This window comes from Micrasema longulum, unplaced genomic scaffold, assembly GCF_059751315.1.
Source record: "Micrasema longulum isolate JH-2025_06_02 unplaced genomic scaffold, ASM5975131v1 h1tg000826l, whole genome shotgun sequence".
Lineage (NCBI taxonomy): Eukaryota > Metazoa > Arthropoda > Insecta > Trichoptera > Brachycentridae > Micrasema > Micrasema longulum.
Window position 1 is genome coordinate 44,793 of NW_028278018.1, and position 19,182 is coordinate 63,974.

Genomic DNA, 19,182 nt, shown 5'->3' on the forward strand with positions numbered 1-19,182 from the left:
ATTTTCATATCGGTGACGGATATTTCACCCTGTCAGTGGGGGACAGCGCGGCTACCCGCGACGTAAACATTTACAATATTATTACTGTACGACGACAAAATGACGTCAGAGTGACGTTTTAATTTCCAGCTTACAGACGGAACGGAACGCCATACTATCTCCGCCATTACGCCGTAACCCATTTATTAACAGAGTCTATCAAAGTTTGAACGGACGGCTCATTTTCCCACAGACAGTCTAGACCGCATTAAATTCATTGTACCTACATTAAACGGAGAAAGGTATATTTTTACATTTTAAAGAACGCAAACAATTAATGTGAAACAACAGATGAGATATGAACATCGTAGTCGAGCCGAGCCGGTGGGTCGTGGTCTCGTGGTAGTATTGCGGACTCCGATCCGGAGATCCGCGTTGTTTTACCGCAGCAGGATTCCCATTTTCCAACACGAGTATTTACAACTTAGTGAAACGGTTACCAAAAATTGTCAATATTTAGTAAAAGACAAGAACGCCAGTGTTTATTTTTACTTAAAAATGGTCTCATTAGAACTTACCTTTGCGTAACGCTAGTGTACCGGGTTGTTGAGAGTTGAATGGTCGAAGGCTACGCCCTTCACCCGTTCTTTCGTCCGCGCCCCTCGGAGACAGCCTGTCGCACCGCGTTATCCGAACACCATCGTCATCTTCTGCCCCGCCTACATTTCTGCAGCTGATTTTGAAGATGGATCCCAAATAGGCGCGCAATGTATGCCTCGTGATAGGCATGCCGGGACAGGCTCTAATTTCCTTCAATTCATTTCGTGAGACAACCACAGCACTCGGGAGAAATATTTTCTTTGAAATATCGAAGTAATTCGAGGGTTACATTTATCACTTACTCACTTAAAAAAAACTAATTAACCGACATCTTCAAATTTTAAAACTCGTTAAAAATATAATAATGTTATAAGTTTATATTTCGCGTCTACCTTTAGGAACAAAGCAACAAAAGTCATAACACACCTCTAAATTTAAGAACTCCGTAGCTATAACGAAATTTCATGTAGTAAGTAGGCAAAAGGTACAGGCACAGGTACACGTTGAATTATGCAAGATGTTGTTACAGATAACGCGACAACTTAGATTACATTATAATTTTATCAGAATTACGAAATCTCATTTGCTTAACCTAATTCGATCGAAGACTTTCGTAAATTAGACAAATAAATTATCAAATTTCAAGTGTAATAATATTTTTGAATAGAGAAAAAAATTATTTCATTTATCACGAGCACTAGGTAATATTAATATTACTATTAAATTTTGTTAACTTACGACCGAAAGAAAATGGCCCCCAACATGAAATATAATAAAATAGATTTTTCAAAAAGGCCTATCGTAACAAATACTACTTTGAGTTCATTGGACGTGCATATCGACGGTGGAAAGGCAAAATTTACCAAACGACATGTGCCAACTTTACAGAAGAGCCGATCAAGTTTTAATGTTTTTTTTTAATAAATAAAAAAATCTTATACAAGGGCGGTAGAGTTTTCAATGTGTAATAATTAATAAACAATTTGACCATAATTAATATTTTTTTCCTAAGCTATTTTATATTCGGTACCTCCCCTCTACCTTATTGGCTCGATTCCTACATAATTGAAATATTTTTTTTAAATATATACTTTTTTTTTTAATAAAAAAAAAACTTTAATTGGCTCTTCAATGCAGCTTAGTAAATTTTGCCTTTCCGCGGTCGATACTATTCATTTTCGTATATGTAAAAAATACATAGTACGTAGTAAAAGTGTGACAAGGTGAAGTAAAAACGCAAAATAAGTATATGGTACAAGTAAAAATCCTTTATTTTTACGCCCGTAGCGTATTTTACGATTATTATTAATAGTTCCCGCATGATCTACTTCGCGCCGACCTTTATAAAGTCTACAATAAAATATCGGAAGTCGGAAAATGACTTTTGAAGTAATAAGTGTGTTTACACGCGTAAAAGAATAATCGTGATAAGTAGAGTTGCGTAATGAAGTGAAAACATCGAAAACGCAACCGATAAATCTGGCTTGAAGATTATCTTCAGTCATCGCGTGATGATGGATGTTATTTCTGGAAAATTCAGCCGCCACTTTTAGCTCCGGGAGTTTTTTCAACTGTCGGAAAGTAACTCATTACTCACTAAACAGCGAAATGAGAACTGCTAAAACGAATTTGCATTCAACCGGAGGCAGTAGACACTTGAAAGGAAAAATGGAAAGAATCTCTCGCTGGTTACTGGTTACTGGTTACTAGTTAATGGTTAACGGTGGGAGAGGGGAAGAGTAGAAATAAAAAACACTTTCCAGTAATACAATAGAAAGGGTACGATAAAAAACCGGGTCAAACCCGAAGGTGTGCTTTACATTTAGAAAAGCTTGTTTTCAAAAATACTCGAAGTGATGTTTTTTTCTAAAGCTGTAAAGTCGAGCAAAGTAACAACGGGCCACTGTTTTAAGTAAGACGAGATTTTCCAAAGTAAAGTAACTTTAAAGAGCTTGATTAAAACGTGTTACTCAGGCTTGGGACTTAAGTTTAGATCATATACCGAAACTATTTGCGTTTTTGCGAAGAAATTAGATTTTATTATTCAACAGCTTAAATGAAAAATAATAGTGTGATAATCCTCTGTATAACAGCGAAAAATTATGCTTATTAAATTGTCCAGTGTCATTTTTGTGATGCAATTTTGACGCTAACATCAAATTGGAAACAATTGTTTAATTTTATATTAATTTACACATTTTACAGAATTTGCGCAGAATAATATTGTTATAATTAAGTATAAAAAAAGATTGGTTGTTGATAATCACCTTAGTTTTTAAACTACACTAGTTTATTAAAAAAATACACAATTCGTTTTGAAATTGCAGTATCTAGTTAGGTAAACATTTTAATTAAAGTAGTGTGGTCGAAAAAACTTAGTGATATTTATTTTAAATTGATTATTTCAAAAGTCTTTCCGTAAATTTTACGCCGAATCAATAAATAAATCATGTAGGGTAGATTCTTATGCTCGCAAATATGAGATATTTAATGGTGATTCGTTGGAACTTTTTAGTAGTTACCTGTTTAATTAGAAATATTTTAAACTCACGTAAATGAGGAGGAAACTTCATAGACGTGTGTTTTTCCGTAACTGTAGCCTCAATCTCACGTCGTGTACGTACCGTTTCCCTTCGTTCAGAGATAACTCCAATGTTCTCATAACAAGACTATAAAACCAAACATTAGACGCGAGGCAGAATAAACATGTCGAGTTACTTCAAAAGCTCATCCCCCCCCACACCACCATCCACCAACCACCAACCGTCATACAGAGGGAGACTAATTTATTACAAAGCAAAATAAATCATAAGAAAGGTCGACGCCATATTTAATCCTAGATAAATCTAGGGAAACGCTGAATTTTATTTGTGTTTTTAAGACTGAAAAATCTCGAACAGAAGAAAAACACAAGCCATGTCGTACGGTGGTAATTCATCATTTCAGGGCTGGTATTCTGGAAGGAATTCCGCGCGAAGAGATCGCTCTGTTAGCGAGTATTTAGTACGTAATAAGAGTTAAAAATGCGTTTTCTGCGCGCGCTTTTGCGTTCGGAATACCACCCCAGGGCTCCGATTACAATAGGAAGTAAACATTTATCATCAATTTTATCTACAAAGTAAAATTAAGTTTTCTGTATGAAAAGCAGAATATGCGTACAATTTTTTCTTCTAAACAAGTTCAATTATAGGTTACCGACGAAGATACTAATTTTTTTTACGCAAACGAACTCATTTTCGTACACAAATATCGGTTTTTCTTTATAGACAGTCGAAGATAACTCTGTTAACTTCCTATTGTTATCGAGGCACTGGCACGCGATAATGAACGGCTATCTTCATCGGTATATACTCAGACGGTATAAACTAATATCGATATTTATGTACGAAAGTGTGTATATTTTTACGAAAATTCAAAGTATCTTCGTCGGTAACCGGTAATTGAACATGTTTAGAAAAAAAGTGTATACATATTCTATGTTTCATACAGAAAACTTAATTACACTTTGTAGATAAAAATTAAAGATAAATTTTAACTTCCCATCAGAATACGTACCCTGGTAGGATAGCTCTTCACCCTCTTTCCCTTCCTCCACCTCTCCATTCCCGACCGCCGCAGTGCCTACTACGTACTATGGTCCGTAGGTAACTGAAAGCTTTTAACAGCCACGTCTACATACTCGTACTTGATAAACCGCATTTTACTAATAATCGTTCGTCAATATTGTTCATGTTATTCCAAACAGAGAATTATCATTCATTTGTATGTTGGTAAATTAAATTCGAGAGAAATTTACCACCACAACCGTCAAGTGCGTGGTGTTCATTACTTAACCGTATATTTCATGAATTAACTGGTATTATAATTCAACATTTATTAAGTAAATAAATAATTATATTTGAAAAACGTATAGTTCAGCTACCAATATTCTGAAAGGGATAAAAATAGTTTAACCTGTAAAATCAATGCAATTAGTGCCTAGTGGGAGTCGATTAAAAATCTAGATTGTCCAGATTGTAGTATGTATATTTTGGCGGCCTCCGTGGTATAATGGCTAAGACACGTGACTCACGCGCGGAAGGTTCCGGGTTAGATTTCCGGTGAGAACACTAGCCTGGGCGTTCTGTGCAATTCACCACTAAAATTGGGCCTCGTGGTCTGTTGTGGTAAAAAAAAATACAATATGTAATTAACACGAAGTATTTTATCGATTTATGTAAAAAATGACTATTTTTGTACAATCCATTTTTACTGAAAATTTACCGAATAAAGTGGTTTTGAAAAGCGTTATTTCTCTCTAGCGTTGCGGTCGGAGACTATTCCTCGAATTCTAAAAGCGAAAAGGGACAATGCCGATAGAAGAATCGAAGTTTTATTTTGCTTTGTATTTGTCTATTGGCAATGCTTCCAGTCAATTTTACCGACTGCGACTCGTTCACAGTCGGTTGGCTTCCAATACTCGGAGAGCTCCGCCTTTCCCAGCAAGGATAAGAATACGGGAGCACGCTTCGGCCATAAAATGAAATGTACTTCGAATGACGTGTAAAGAAAATAAACAAGTTGCAAAATAAGTATAATTACATCGATCCCGTGATCGCACGATACTAGATACAATCATTATTATTACAAGTTATGGTATATGCCGATGCGAACGGAACATGAGCGTCACGACTGATTCTGTCACAAACCGACGTATCAAAATGATAGTTTGCTCATATGGAACGTATTAATGGCGGAAGAATTGTTTTAAAATGTATATTATGGAGAGTGCGAATGAAAACAAAGGACGTGAAAGGCAAATAAAAAGCTGACATAATCAAATGAATCTAAACATTGTATTCTAGTGATGTCAATATTCTACGTAATCGAAGGGCATGTTTAATATGTACAAGACGTGTGTAGAAAAATTGCACTGTATAAATTTGCCATTGTACATAATTAAAAAAGTCGGGATGCGGTTCTGTGGTAGTACCGTGCGCAGTTGGTTACAACGTTACAACGTTACAACACCAACACAGCTAACAATGAAACTGGCGTCGCGGGTTCGGACCTGCAAATTGCAAAAAAAAGCACAAGAAATATTTTTTTCTCTATTGGTCTGTATATGGTGGTGTTTTTTTCATATACTCTATTTCCCACCTGCTGAAAAACCGATAAAACGAAGGCTCAGCGGGTTATTATTATTTTTATATTTGAAAAAGGGCCGACCCCGGATTCGGTCGGTAGAAAAAATACAAAATACGTGGTTAAAAACAACGTTGTTTGTCGTTTATTTTATTATAATAAATAACCACAAAGTTGGCGCTTCGAATATCAAATTTATTTTTAAGTAAATTAGGTAAATGATTTTTTTGAAACAATTTCATATTCATGGAAAAACCTACACTTTTAGGTAAAAATACGATATTATGTACAGGTCCTTATCCAAATTATGTAATAAGACATCGTTTACTTATCACGTGCGATACGAAACCACAAGAAGACAAAGGTTGCCATTGCAAGATGCGCGGAAACTCGATTGGCGTTTTTAGGAATCACCACTTTTTGTTGAACAGCCCCGCTTTATACAGGTGTCCTATTTTAAGCATTTATTTTGGTAAACGCTAAAATTATAATAATCTTCATTTCATTTCATAAGTACCTATTTATCGAAAAGAAAAACGGGGTAGTGGTAGATAATCTCAGAGTACCTATTTTCACATATTTGTATAATTACTTTTATGTATGGTGTTTAGGCGCGGCGCTGTTTAGGTGAAATATAACGCGGTGAAAAAAATTAGGGTGGAAATATAACAATTTCAATCAATAGTTATCAAAACTGTAATCCTAGATTAGAAGTTTAGTGAGGAAGTTTTCCTTATTTTTTTTTATTACCCTCAAAAATTATGACACTCGACTCATGCCTAAACGCTCAGTCATGCCCAACGCGTAGTAATTCGTTCTTCGACCCCCGGCCAAGCGTGAGGTTTAGAATGAAAGCGTGTCAAAACCTTTCGGATAAACATTGTTAAAAGAATTGCGTAACTTTTCATTGGTAAATCTTTGTTAATGAGTGATTAACAAAGCTTAAAACGATTCAAATATAAATGTTGTTTTTTGTAAACGTCAAACTAAGCTTAGCTGCGCGATTGCGAAGCTCTTCTTACTTACATAGCTGCACTATAGGAATATGTTTTTAAAATATAATGAATGTGAGTAAATATTCTTTTTGCATTCTCTAAAATTCAGCGAAAAGAAAAAAATGGGTCGAAATTATAAGGAATTTAAGGAAAGAGCCAGATTGGGATCCACCAAAAACAAATGTTAAAATACAAACTTTTTTATATACGATAAATGAGTATCCTACAATTTTTGGTAGCATAAGCACGATATTTGAATGCAGCCCTGGTATAAATAAACAAACTTAGTAACCATGGGTATGTTTTCGTGTCACTAGTTTTTTAAATATTTTAAACTCAACTTAAGTTAACTTTTTGGAACAAGGGGATGTTTTATGCAAAGAGCAATATAGGTTCAGAACAAATCAATCCTGCGAAATGGCTATTGATCTTGTTTTAGAAGATTGGAAAGGGAAACTGACAAAAACATGTTCGTAATTGCAGTTTTCTTGGACCTCAAAAGAGCCTTTGAAACAATTGACAGAGATTTTATTTTTTTTATTGAAGAGTATTATAATAAAAGGAACAGCGATACAATGGTTTGAAGAGTATCTGAGTGACAGATTCCAAATAACAAAAGTGAATGACGAAGTTTCTGAGCCGCTAAAACTAGCATTAGAAGTACCGAAAGGATAGTTAGTTCTCGGACCAGTTCTATTTATTATTTACATTAATGATATTTTAGAGACATGAAAATATTCTAAAATAAGACTCTTTGCAGACGATGCGTTAATATACTAGTATATATCGGAAGAAAATTATAAAACAATACTGGACAAATTGAATCATGATCTAAATAATGCATTTCTATGGCTAAAAATTAATTAATTAAAATTAAATATAAACAAAACAAAATATATGAATATAAGAAATTTAAAAAAAGAAGTAACGCCGTCAATTGTAGTAGATAATGAAAAACTGAAAGAAGTTAGTGAAATTAACTATTTGGGTGTAATAGGTGTTAAATCGGGATGTGGTCCTGTGGCTAGGTGTCTCGGACTCACGGACCAAAGGTCCGTGGTTCGAATCCCGCTCGACCCCAACTCGATTCCGTTTTCTAATAGTGAATTATTTACAACTCGTTGAAAATGGCCCTCAAAAATGAAATATGAGAACACCAATATTTCTTTTTTTATTTTGAAAAAAATAAAAAAATGATGGATTTTAAACATACATTTCATCAAAATACTAAGATGGTAACAAAAAAGATTCTACTTTGGGAAGAATTATAATATTTTTATTTTTTTTAAACTCAGAATATTGAAAAAAAAAAATATCTAAGCAAACATGAACATAATTACAACACAAGAGAAAAGGAAGAAATCAGACTCCCATTTAGAAAAAAGGCAAAGTCAATCGTCAATCAATCTTGTCACAGAGGCAGTAAGGGTTTAGAAAGGGGAGAAGTACGCAAGATGCAATTGCATTTGTAACACAAAGAGTTACCGAATCTCTAGATTAAGGAGACAAATGTACCGCTGTTTTTCTAGATCTTGCTAAAGCGTTTGATACTGTCTCTCATCCACTGTTAATTAGAAAAATGTATTCAGTTGGTATACGTGGAGTTGCCCTAAAATGGTTTCAAAATTATCAAACAGGTAGAACTCAAATTACCAAATTAAATGATATACTAAGCTCGGAGAAATGTATCAACTTTGGAGTTTCACAAGGGAGCATACTGGGTCCGATTCTCTTTTTGATATACCTGAATGACCCTATAGATATAGGACATCAATGGTGGTGAGGCAGTGTCATTTGCAGACGATACGGCCATTGTATTTTCTGACAAAACGTGGAACAATGTAAATAGTAGATGTGAAAAAGGATTAAGACTAGTAAAAAACTGGTAAGATTATAACTTGTTGACTTTTAACGAGAAAAGAACCAAAATCATAAACTTCAAAATCCAAAATAATATTAACCAGCAGCCATTAGGGACAATAAAGATCCACCAGTGTCTAAATATTGACAGTGGTGTCACTTCTGATTCATCAACATGCGACTGTACTATTTTGGAGACAGTTAAAACTATTAAATACCTTGATTTAACCTTAGATGATTCTTTGAGATGGGATAATCATATAATGGAAACAAAAAATAAATTAAGAAAAATAATATATATATTCAAAATTCTACGAAACATTGTATCTATCTCATTGATAAAAAATGTGTACTTTGCTCTTGTACAAAGTGTATTGTCGTACGGTATCTTAGGATGGTGAGGTGCATTATTGCCGTGTCTCGACCCTCTCATCGAGTGTCAAAAGTCTGTTCTTAGAGTAATAATTAAAGAACCATATCGCTACCCTTCAGAGCAACTCTTCGAGGAATTTAATGTTTTGGACGTTAGACAATTGTATACTAAAACAATAATAATTAATCGTCACAATAATAAAATTGACCACGTCTTAACAGCACACAATATATCAACTCGTAGTGTGATGTCACAGAAACACATTATATCGCGGGCAAGAACTTCTTTCGGACAGAGATCTTTTAGCTTCATGGCTCCTAGAATGTATAATAAGGTCAAAGATATTTTATTCACCCAACACGATGTAACTACTATGCAAAAAAATAAAATAACCCAGTGGCTTATTAAGTTAGGAAGAAAAGAAACTGAAAGCTTATTAAACTAGATTGCAAGGTAAGTTATATTAATATTAATACTATCCACGACAATTTAAACACTTAACAATACAATGACAAGAAGGATAAAATTTATAAATATATATATGTATGTATGTATGTGTATGTAAGGGTGTTTATGTATATGTGTGTGTATATGTGTATGAATATTTGTGTGGGTATGTGTATGTATATGTGTGTATGTACGTGTATGTGTGTATGTACGTGTATGTGTGTATGTACGTGTATGTGTGTAAGTACGTGTATGTATGTGTGTAAGTGTATGAATGTTTATAAGGGTGCACACGTGTGTGTGTATGTATATGGAGATATATAAATAAACATGTATGTTAGTCTGCCTTAGCAAGGGTCTTCTCTTTAAGAATTACTGTATAATATTTATTTAAAAATAAAGAAAATAATAAATAAATAAAAATTTGAAAAATTAAAAGTCACAAAATTCAATTTTATATAAGGCTGTTAAAAAATATTATGAAATGGGAAAAAACATTTATGAAGAAAAAAAAAAACAAAATTTAAGCAGAAAGTTAAGAAATATGTGATAAATAACTTGTAAATGAAATATATGTACATTGTTATTATTAGAGCACACATAAGAATATGTTTGTGAGTGCCCTATTTCAAGACTAACAAATAAATAAAATATATATATATAGGTAGCACGTGGGCCTCTTATCTCTCTTTCGTCGTCTCCTCGGCCTAGACCCTAGACGCTCGTCACAGACACTCAATTCCAACTGTTTGCTTTACGGAATAAAACTATATACAGTCTACTGTCAAGTATTATAATTAGAAGAGATTCCAGCCCGGATATTTAATATTTCAAGGTATTGACTTCGAAGGAGCCATCCCTAAGCAGTGGTTATATTTGCATTCGCTCCATACGTTTCCTCTTATATATTGATGTTAAATAATTTATTTAAAAAAAAGAGTTTTAATAGTATTTAGATAGAGATTACCAATCGAAAAAAAAAACACAAAAGCTGGCGTTAAATTCTTCCAGATATAATTTAGTTGATTGCCCGTACTCTGAGTAAGCATTTTTCAAAGTTATTACAAAGTAACTTCGTTTTTTATATGTACCACTTTATTTTTTATAATTTAATAACAAACTAGTTTCGGCAAAACACTATGCCTTCTTCGGGGTTAATTACAAACTAACATAAAATAAAATTTACACGGTGAGGGAAGAGTGGGTGTGGCTAAGCGAGAATAGAGGGGGTAGAAACTGGGGGTTTACGTGTGGATTTATGTGGAAAATATGAATATTGCCTTAATTTATCTGATTTTTAATATATTTTATTTTTTTCTTTACAGCCTTTCTAATTTCTAATATTTCTTAGATATTGAGTGTACTTCCTTTTTGCTTATGTGTGAATACCATATTCAAAGTTAAATGAGTGATTATTTGTAAGAATATGTTCTGAAAACTCTAGTTTTAACGTAGGTGATGTTTTATCGATATGAAATTAATTGCAGTAGTGACAAGTTAACTTGTAAATGCCCGATTTATCTAATTTATCAGTTATTTGTTTTTGAAACTAGTTGGTTATTAAATTGCAGAAAATAACGCGGTAAATAAAAAAAACAAAAAAACAAGTTATTTCACTGTAATATATCAGGTAATAATTTTTCACAAAGTCAGTGCTTCAAATATTAAAAATATTGTTCCAAGTATTTAAAATAGAACAACCCGTATAGCGCGGGATATGTGGTGTAGGGGAGTCCTTAAGCCGACTGTTCCTAAATTATTCTTCGTAAATTCGAGAGACAATTTGATTCCGAGTGATTTGTGATGTTCGACCTCCCTCTCGACTCGGCGTGGGAGTGTAGCCAGAGTAGAGTGCAGTCCCGATCTCGAACAGATTTGTTAAGTTCGACTTCCCCCTCGACTTGGCGTGGGAGTGAAGGCAGGGGAGAGTGCAGATGCTGTAGGCGCCACTGGCGACCGGTAACCGCAATCTCGCACAGATTTTCACCTAATAGGGTAATCTACGCGGGGAGTATTTTATCTTCGTATTTCAAGTAACATAATACTAGAGAACCTCAGTATCTGCCTTCACCACTGTACTTGGGCCTCCTGGCCTGTTGTGGTGCAAAAAAAAAAGTTTTAAAAAAGTTAATAAACTATGGACAATAGCAACGCTGGACACATCGAACTCCAGTTGACAGGCCTGCCAACACAGGGACGCAACACGACGCTAACGACTGGAAACCTAAGACAGACTTTACTCGACCACCATTGATACCGGTTGCCTTCAAAACGATATTGTTTCTCAATTTTAATATTTAACGTTAAATTGTTCCAATTTCCACGGCTAGGTTCAAACAGTATTGTTCGGTGTTCATATCGTTGTATTTGATTTAATTATATGTCGATTAAGTTGTAAATAAAACTCCAGACAAAACATGTGAGTTAAACGGTTTTATTTTATACACGCTACCTTGCAACAGAACATTTGATAAATAATAATTCTATACAATTATCATAATCACAAAAAACAAATTCCACTTCAGAACTATGTATCAAGAAAAGGAAAAAAAAATGTGGTATTCAACTAACTATTGACAAATTTATAAAGAAACCACTTTAACATTAAACACGCCTCATTACCTTCATTATGTATATTGATAAATACATATTTTAAAATACAATTTTCGACAAAAAAAATTACATTTCTTGACTTGCGAACATTCAACATTCGCGCACATTTTCAGGAACCAATTATGCGCGAAAGTCGAGGGCCTACTGTACTATAGTAAATATATTTAAAACAAGATTTCCCAATTTAGTTAATAGCCTGTTCAATCTATGAGTAAAAATCATATTTCCTTGACAAGATCGACTAGTTTTTATAATTTTTTGGCGAAGTTCTTATCCAAAACATCGTGTTTATTGGAATAGAAAATTCCAATTAAAGTGTTTTTCAATAATAAATTTTAAAGAATTGTCCTCTTTTATTATTTTATTTTATGGTATTTTTTTTTTTTACATTTTTATTTTTTTTTTGCACCACAACAGGCCAGGAGGCCTAATTACAGTGGTGAATTACATCACAGAGCACCCAGGCTTGAGAAAAATCACATTTTAATTTTTGTGTTCTCACCGGGAATCGAACCCGGAACCTTCCGTGCGTGAGTCAAGCGTCTTGACCACTACACCACGGAGGCCTGTATATGTACATTTCTAACAGGAAACCCACATTCAAAATAAACATAGGTACAACAGAGTAACGGAAGTTATATGACCTACAGGGTAAATGACCCGCCATTGGTGTTTACATAATATTTGGAAACATTTATCACTCCGCTATTTTCTTATATTAAATCGCGATTAAAATCCACCGAGGATTAAACCCATTAAAAAAAAATAAAGATTTCCATAAACCATTGACGTTTTACGTAAACCTACTCTAATGTCAGTACGTAAACATTGGTAATTTCGAAATGCACGCATATAAAGAACATATAAAATATTAATAGAAAGTATTATATATGAAGTTTACAGATAATTCGAATTTTACCAACCATTTAATAAAACATAAACTTTCATTTGATGAAAAGAATAATTCATATTACTCCTAAAAGCCATAAATTTGATCATTTTGAAATCCTCGAAATAAATTACTTACAAAATAAACCCGATGTAGAATTGATTCATGAACAGCAAACACATTTATTATTTATTCCCCATTGCTGTATCCATTATAATAAATTTACTCATTATTTTGATGTATTACTTTTCAGATGTCCTAATTGACAATCATTGGGTTCACAACAATATACGTATTTAAACTCATATAACATGACCGATGACAAATTATTAATACGCCGCCGGCTAATAGAGTCGCCTATACGGACAAAAACTATTATATAAATACTAACTACGAAGTTAGCTACAGTTTACAGAAATACAACGGGCCGTATTATTATTATTATGGATAACTTATATAGCGCCATTTTCGTAAAATAATACCTCAAGGGCGCTTTACAAAGTGATTATATAAAGAAATAAATTAAATTTTAACTTTTTAATTTAAGAAAAAAAATGTACTTTGTCACCACATGCTAAGAATTTATTCAAATGATTTAGAGAACAAGTGGGTTTTAAGTTTCTTCCGAAACATCACTTCACTCTCACAGTTTCGGACCTCTGTTTGGAGAGCATTCCATGCCGTAGGGCCTGCGACCGCAAATGCGCGTTCGCCGAATTTAGTGCGCTGTTTGCGTAGAGGTATAATAACTTTTCTTTTCTACGTAGATATAGCTGATCTAAGCGTAAGACGTCTGTCAGCTAGTTCATCTGGAATGCAGAGTTCCCTTAGATATTCTGTAGCAGAGTTGTGCAGTGACTTATACATAAGCCAAGAGAGTTTGTGTTCCACCCTCTGTGGAAAACGTAGCCAGTGTAATTCCCAGTATGTACTGCGGTCGAGAATCGCAAAACTTAAGTGTCGTTAAACTAAAAACCAAACCAAAAAATTGGAACGCTTTTGTTCTATGCCAGTGGTCAGTAAACCGCGGGTCGCGAGCCGCATGCGGCTCTTTAGCTACTCGAGTGCGGCTCAGCGCAAGTTACATTTTTTGTTCAAATGATTTAGCCTACGGGTTCTATAGAAGAACTTCTAAGACTATTGCCTTTTGAATCATTGAGGATATTGCAAATACTACGATCGAATGCACGGAGAAGCATCATATTAAACTTGATGAAATTATTTCAATTTCAACATATGGAGCTAAAATTATGACTAAAGTGAGAACGGGTTGTTTTTATATTTTCGAAACAAAAGTTAATCACTAGATGCTTTTTTACCATTGCATCATTCATCAAGAGGCGAAAAGTTTCCAATCTTATGGATTTGGTGATCAAGATTGTCAACACAGTTGTCGTTAAATCTCCTTTGCATCGCTAATTTAAAGAATTTTTACTCTACAACAGAGAGTAAATACGGAGATCTTCGCCGAATAATAAGGTTTGTTGGATTTGAAGAGGAAACAGTGTGAGTTTGCCGACCACTGTTCTATGCAATTGAGCTATTGGTTGATAGTTTATCGGGACAAATATTGCTTAATGTTTTACGTTTTATTATGTAAAATAATATTGTATTAACATATGTTTATTTTCCTAAATAAAGACAATCTCTACAATAGATATACATATATACGAGTATATACTCTTAAATTTACTCCCGTAATACTTTGTAAAAATGTATTTCAGACAAAAATAATTTAACTTATTTACTATTGTATAATTTTAAATTCTTTACCCTTACTGTTTTTGTATATTACATTTAATTTTATAATAAAGATACCAAGTCTCAAAGATGTCGCGAAAGCCATGAACCGGTCACAGCTTATTCCGAATTTGTGGATTCAAGTATCACTCTTTTATTTCTATTTTTTTTTTTGCACCACAACAGGCCAGGAGGCCTAATTACAGTGGTGAATTACATCACAGAGCACCCAGGCTTGAGAAAAATCACATTTTTAATTTTTGTGTTCTCACCGGGAATCGAACCCGGAACCTTTCGTGCGTGAGTCAAGCGTCTTGACCACTACACCACGGAGGCCGCCATAATAAATTACTAAGAACTATTACGAACAAATTTCACTACATAATATATATATATATGTATATATTTTTGGATATTTTATATAGCGCCGTTTTTATGAAAATCACCTCAAGGACACTGTACAATAAATAAATATCCCAGCACGTCTTGCAGCTACAGAGCGCATGGACGGTTGGGATTCTAGTTCCTCGTCTCTAATTATGATATACTATTTTTGAAAAACGCAAAACATACCGATACAGAAAATTTTATTCTGATACTCTGTCACAACAAAAATAACAAAATCGGTTCAGTTTTGAGGTGCGAAAAACGGTACAGCGAAACGTCAATTTTGTCTATTCTAACAAAAGGTCTGAAATGCAGTTGTCTCTTTCAAGGCAGTGACAGGAAAACAATGTTCGAACAACTTTTTGTCAAAATTCTCTGTCCTCACAATTTATGTAAACCGAAACACAAAAATAACAATGTAAACTACATATCTAATTTGGACTAAATACAATAATTGATATCAAACTTTCGATTGTGTTCATTTAATCGATTTAGCAAGAACTCAAATCTAGCAATAGCAAAGCATTGCCGGGTTCAGCTCGTGATATATACAAGCCAGATTACAGCTATAGAGCGCATGGACAATAAGTAATCCAGCCCCTATTTACATTTTTTATTTGACAATGAAGTTTAGATTTTTAGTGATATTTTTAAAAATTAAATAAAAAACAAATTTATAAAAATAGAACTTAGATAACGACAAGTCTTGCAGCTACTGAGCGCATGGACGGTTGGAATTATAGATCCCATTTGCCTATTGAAGCTAGATTACTAATCGTCTTGCAGCTACAAAGTGCATGGACGAGTGAAATTCTAGCAACTTAAAATTATCAATAAATTTTTCAAAATGAACACTGAGCACCATAGTAAATTTGTAAAGTGTTCGTGCTAAAAAGTAAACAATAAAAAACTAAACAGATAAAGCACCGTTTCAAAACTATGGATAACATAACAGATAAAAATATCCGAATGGTAGCTTTCGTAGATTTGCGTGGTCGCAGTATGCCAACACGTGTTGTTTGCTAAATTCCTGGAAGATGGCCCAGTCCACGTGTAGTTGCCGGAGGGGGAAAGGTGCCTATTGTTCCAACGACTTTGTATCCATTTTAGTCTGTATTGTTTCGTTTTATAATGGGTATGCATAATTCCCGCTCAATTTAATTTATTTTTTACATTATTATTAGACAAACGTGTGCATGAGAGTGGTTTGAGGATTGACGTATCATTATGTATGTATATTAAGAAGAATATATTAAATATATTAAGTGTTTATCAATAAGTTCACTTTTAGTAGCACTGCTGTAATTTATCGTGGGATTCCAGATATTTAAATCTTGGTACATTCACGTCACAAAATAATACATTCTTAAACGATTTTAATGGATTCATAAACTTTTTTTATGATTTTTAAGTGGGCGCACTGTTCTTTGAAAGTTTCCGTTATTCACACATATTTTAATAAGAATAAAGTGCAAAATAATACTTTAAAATAAATAGTTTTCTTTTTCCCCTTTTCGTCTACACTTCGACCACTTATAAACACTAACACAAAGTTTTTTTCACAGTTAACAACTTATTTTCGAATTTTAAGCTACGATTGGAGAGAGAAACTATAATTCAGGCCCAGCCGGTACGGAGGCTGAGCGTGAATTCTACCGGAATGTATATATATATATATATACATGTATTAAAATACAAAAAATCAGCTAAGGTGCATATAACGTTTTTTCAGCCTAGACTCACAACGAACACAAAGAAGGTGTGTAAGTTGGGTTCAGCGTTTCTTTATAATCAGCGAATGTCGACTGAAGACTAGTGTTGCGCTGATTGCGGAAGCCTCAAAAGGGCGATAATGAGCGGATTCCGTGAACCCTTCACCACAACCCCGGGTTCGGGACGGAAAATGCTTAATGACATCTCAGTTCAGGCGTGAAAAAATTCAATTAAAAAGTGCACCGGCAGCTTTTTTTGTAGATTCAAAATATTTTTAGTTAAAAAGCGAACCGGAACCTCTTTTTACTTTGTTGGATACGATCCACGCAGAACGGTGAAAAGGTCTCCGCGCATAAAAATCAATGCGCGATTTAAAAAAAAATCACTATTTATTGCATCTTAATTTTAAAAAAATACCAACAAAGATTATTCACTATTACTATGGGTAATAATAATATATTATGTATTATACGCCACGTAAGTAAAAGAGTGATGTAGGGAATTCCAAAAATGGACATTTATATTACTATTACGCATTGCTAAATTAATGTGAAATTTGTTTTTATATAAATAAATATGAACACGTGAAATAAAACATGACGATTTCTAAAATAAAATTTATATTTGAAGCACTAATTTTGTGGTTGTACGTTATATTAAAATAGTCAATTTTAAATTACATTCAAACAAACACGGATGCTGGAATTCCAATCACAGGAGTAATATTAGACAAAGCCTTTGATACGGTACATGTTGAGACCATGATGAAAAAATTCAATGATCTTGGAGTAAAGTTTCAAGAATGTAAACTACTTAAACAAATCGGAAGCAGTATACCTTTGAAGATGCAAAAAAAAGTAAAATACAAACAGTAAATTTTGGAGTACCAAAAGGATCTATTTTGGGTCCACTATTATATATTTGATATATTAATGACTGTACAATTTTAAAGGAAAAAATATTATGAATGCCGAAGATATTGGACTATTCTATAAAAAATCAAACAGACGTATTAACAAACAATGACCTTAACGAAAACTTAACTATGTTGACTAAATGGACAAACACATACTTACTTACACATTAATGAAAAAAAATGCAATATTGTCCATTTTTAATCTAGAAAAAAATTACATAAAGTAGATGCTTACATAAATGATGAACGACTAACTGAAATTGAACATGTTAAATACTTAGGACTAACAATAGACAGACAATTGACATGGACAATTATTCATATCACCAATTTAATTAGCAAAGTGGCGACACTATTAAGTCCTTTTTTTAAATCAAAAACTTTGTTCCAAAAACGGAAAAAATCTAATGTATGAAGCTTATGCAAAAGCTAAAATATGTTATAGGCAACTACTATGGGGAATGGGAAATAAAAATGACATAAACAGACTACAAAGAGAGTAAAATAAAATATCAAAATTAGTATATGACCTCCCCTATCTAACGGCAACTAAAGAACTCTTTAAACTAGAATCCTTAAAATTTATTCATAAATTAGCCACTGATGTAATTATAGACGAATAACTAAACTTGAAAAAAATTGTAGTAAACATGGACACAATACGAGAATATCAGAAAAATATAATATCTAACATTCCAAAACGAGACAAGGACAGTCGAGACCAGGGACTGAAATTATACAATAAACAAAAGACTAAGACAACCTTTACAAAAGATGTTAAAAATATTATAATTAACAGTAGAATATGAATTTTAAAAAAAATATTTTGTCAAATGTATGTAACCCGTAAGGGTTTATCAATAAAAAGAAAATAAAGTAAAAAATATATAAAAAACAACTTAATATCTATCAATGATGTCACCATCAAAATCATAATCATCATCCCTTTCCGCACCTAATGGTGCACAGGGCACTGCATTTGTACACCAATCGCAGTGTATCTTGATCATTTTTTTATTTTTACATGAAGGTAGAATGATCGGTCTTACGCTTCAGGTACCAGTCCAGGTACTATGAAATATTCTAGTGTAAAAACACCTTTTCAAATAAATATTTCATTCAACCCTGTCGGGAATCGAACCCGAGACCTCTCGCATGGTAGGCAAACGCGCTGATCACTACACCACGAGGCCGACAATAATGCAATGTTTAATTACCACTGTAAAAATAAAATAGGATAGAATTCATTAGTTAAGCATACCTTGATAAAGAAGCTTGTGTAGCTTTGAAACCTGTCGGTAGAAAAAATAAAAATTAAGTGAACAAAGCTGTTTTATATATATTTTATTATGATGATTTTGATTTAGAAAATTATTGCAACCTTAAGGATTACCCAAAGCACTTAATCAGGTTGAATTGACCAAACCGTATTAGTTTTTTTCGTTTTTAAAACAATTTTATACATCATTTGACGTTTAATCATCAGTATGGCCATATATGAAGCAAAGTGTATTCGCATACAAAAAAATTAAATCCCCAAATTTTT

General features: G+C 33.3%; 1 long non-coding RNA gene across 1 annotated transcript; it reads right to left on the reverse strand.

The window, feature by feature from the left end:
• Positions 1-691: 691 nt before the first annotated feature.
• Positions 692-19,182, reverse strand: LOC148278771 (uncharacterized). The gene is made up of 3 exons (XR_015823076.1): positions 19,030-19,182; positions 18,898-18,928; positions 692-971 (listed from the first exon to the last, which is right to left on the reverse strand). It is a non-coding gene; the product is annotated as an uncharacterized LOC148278771 (long non-coding RNA).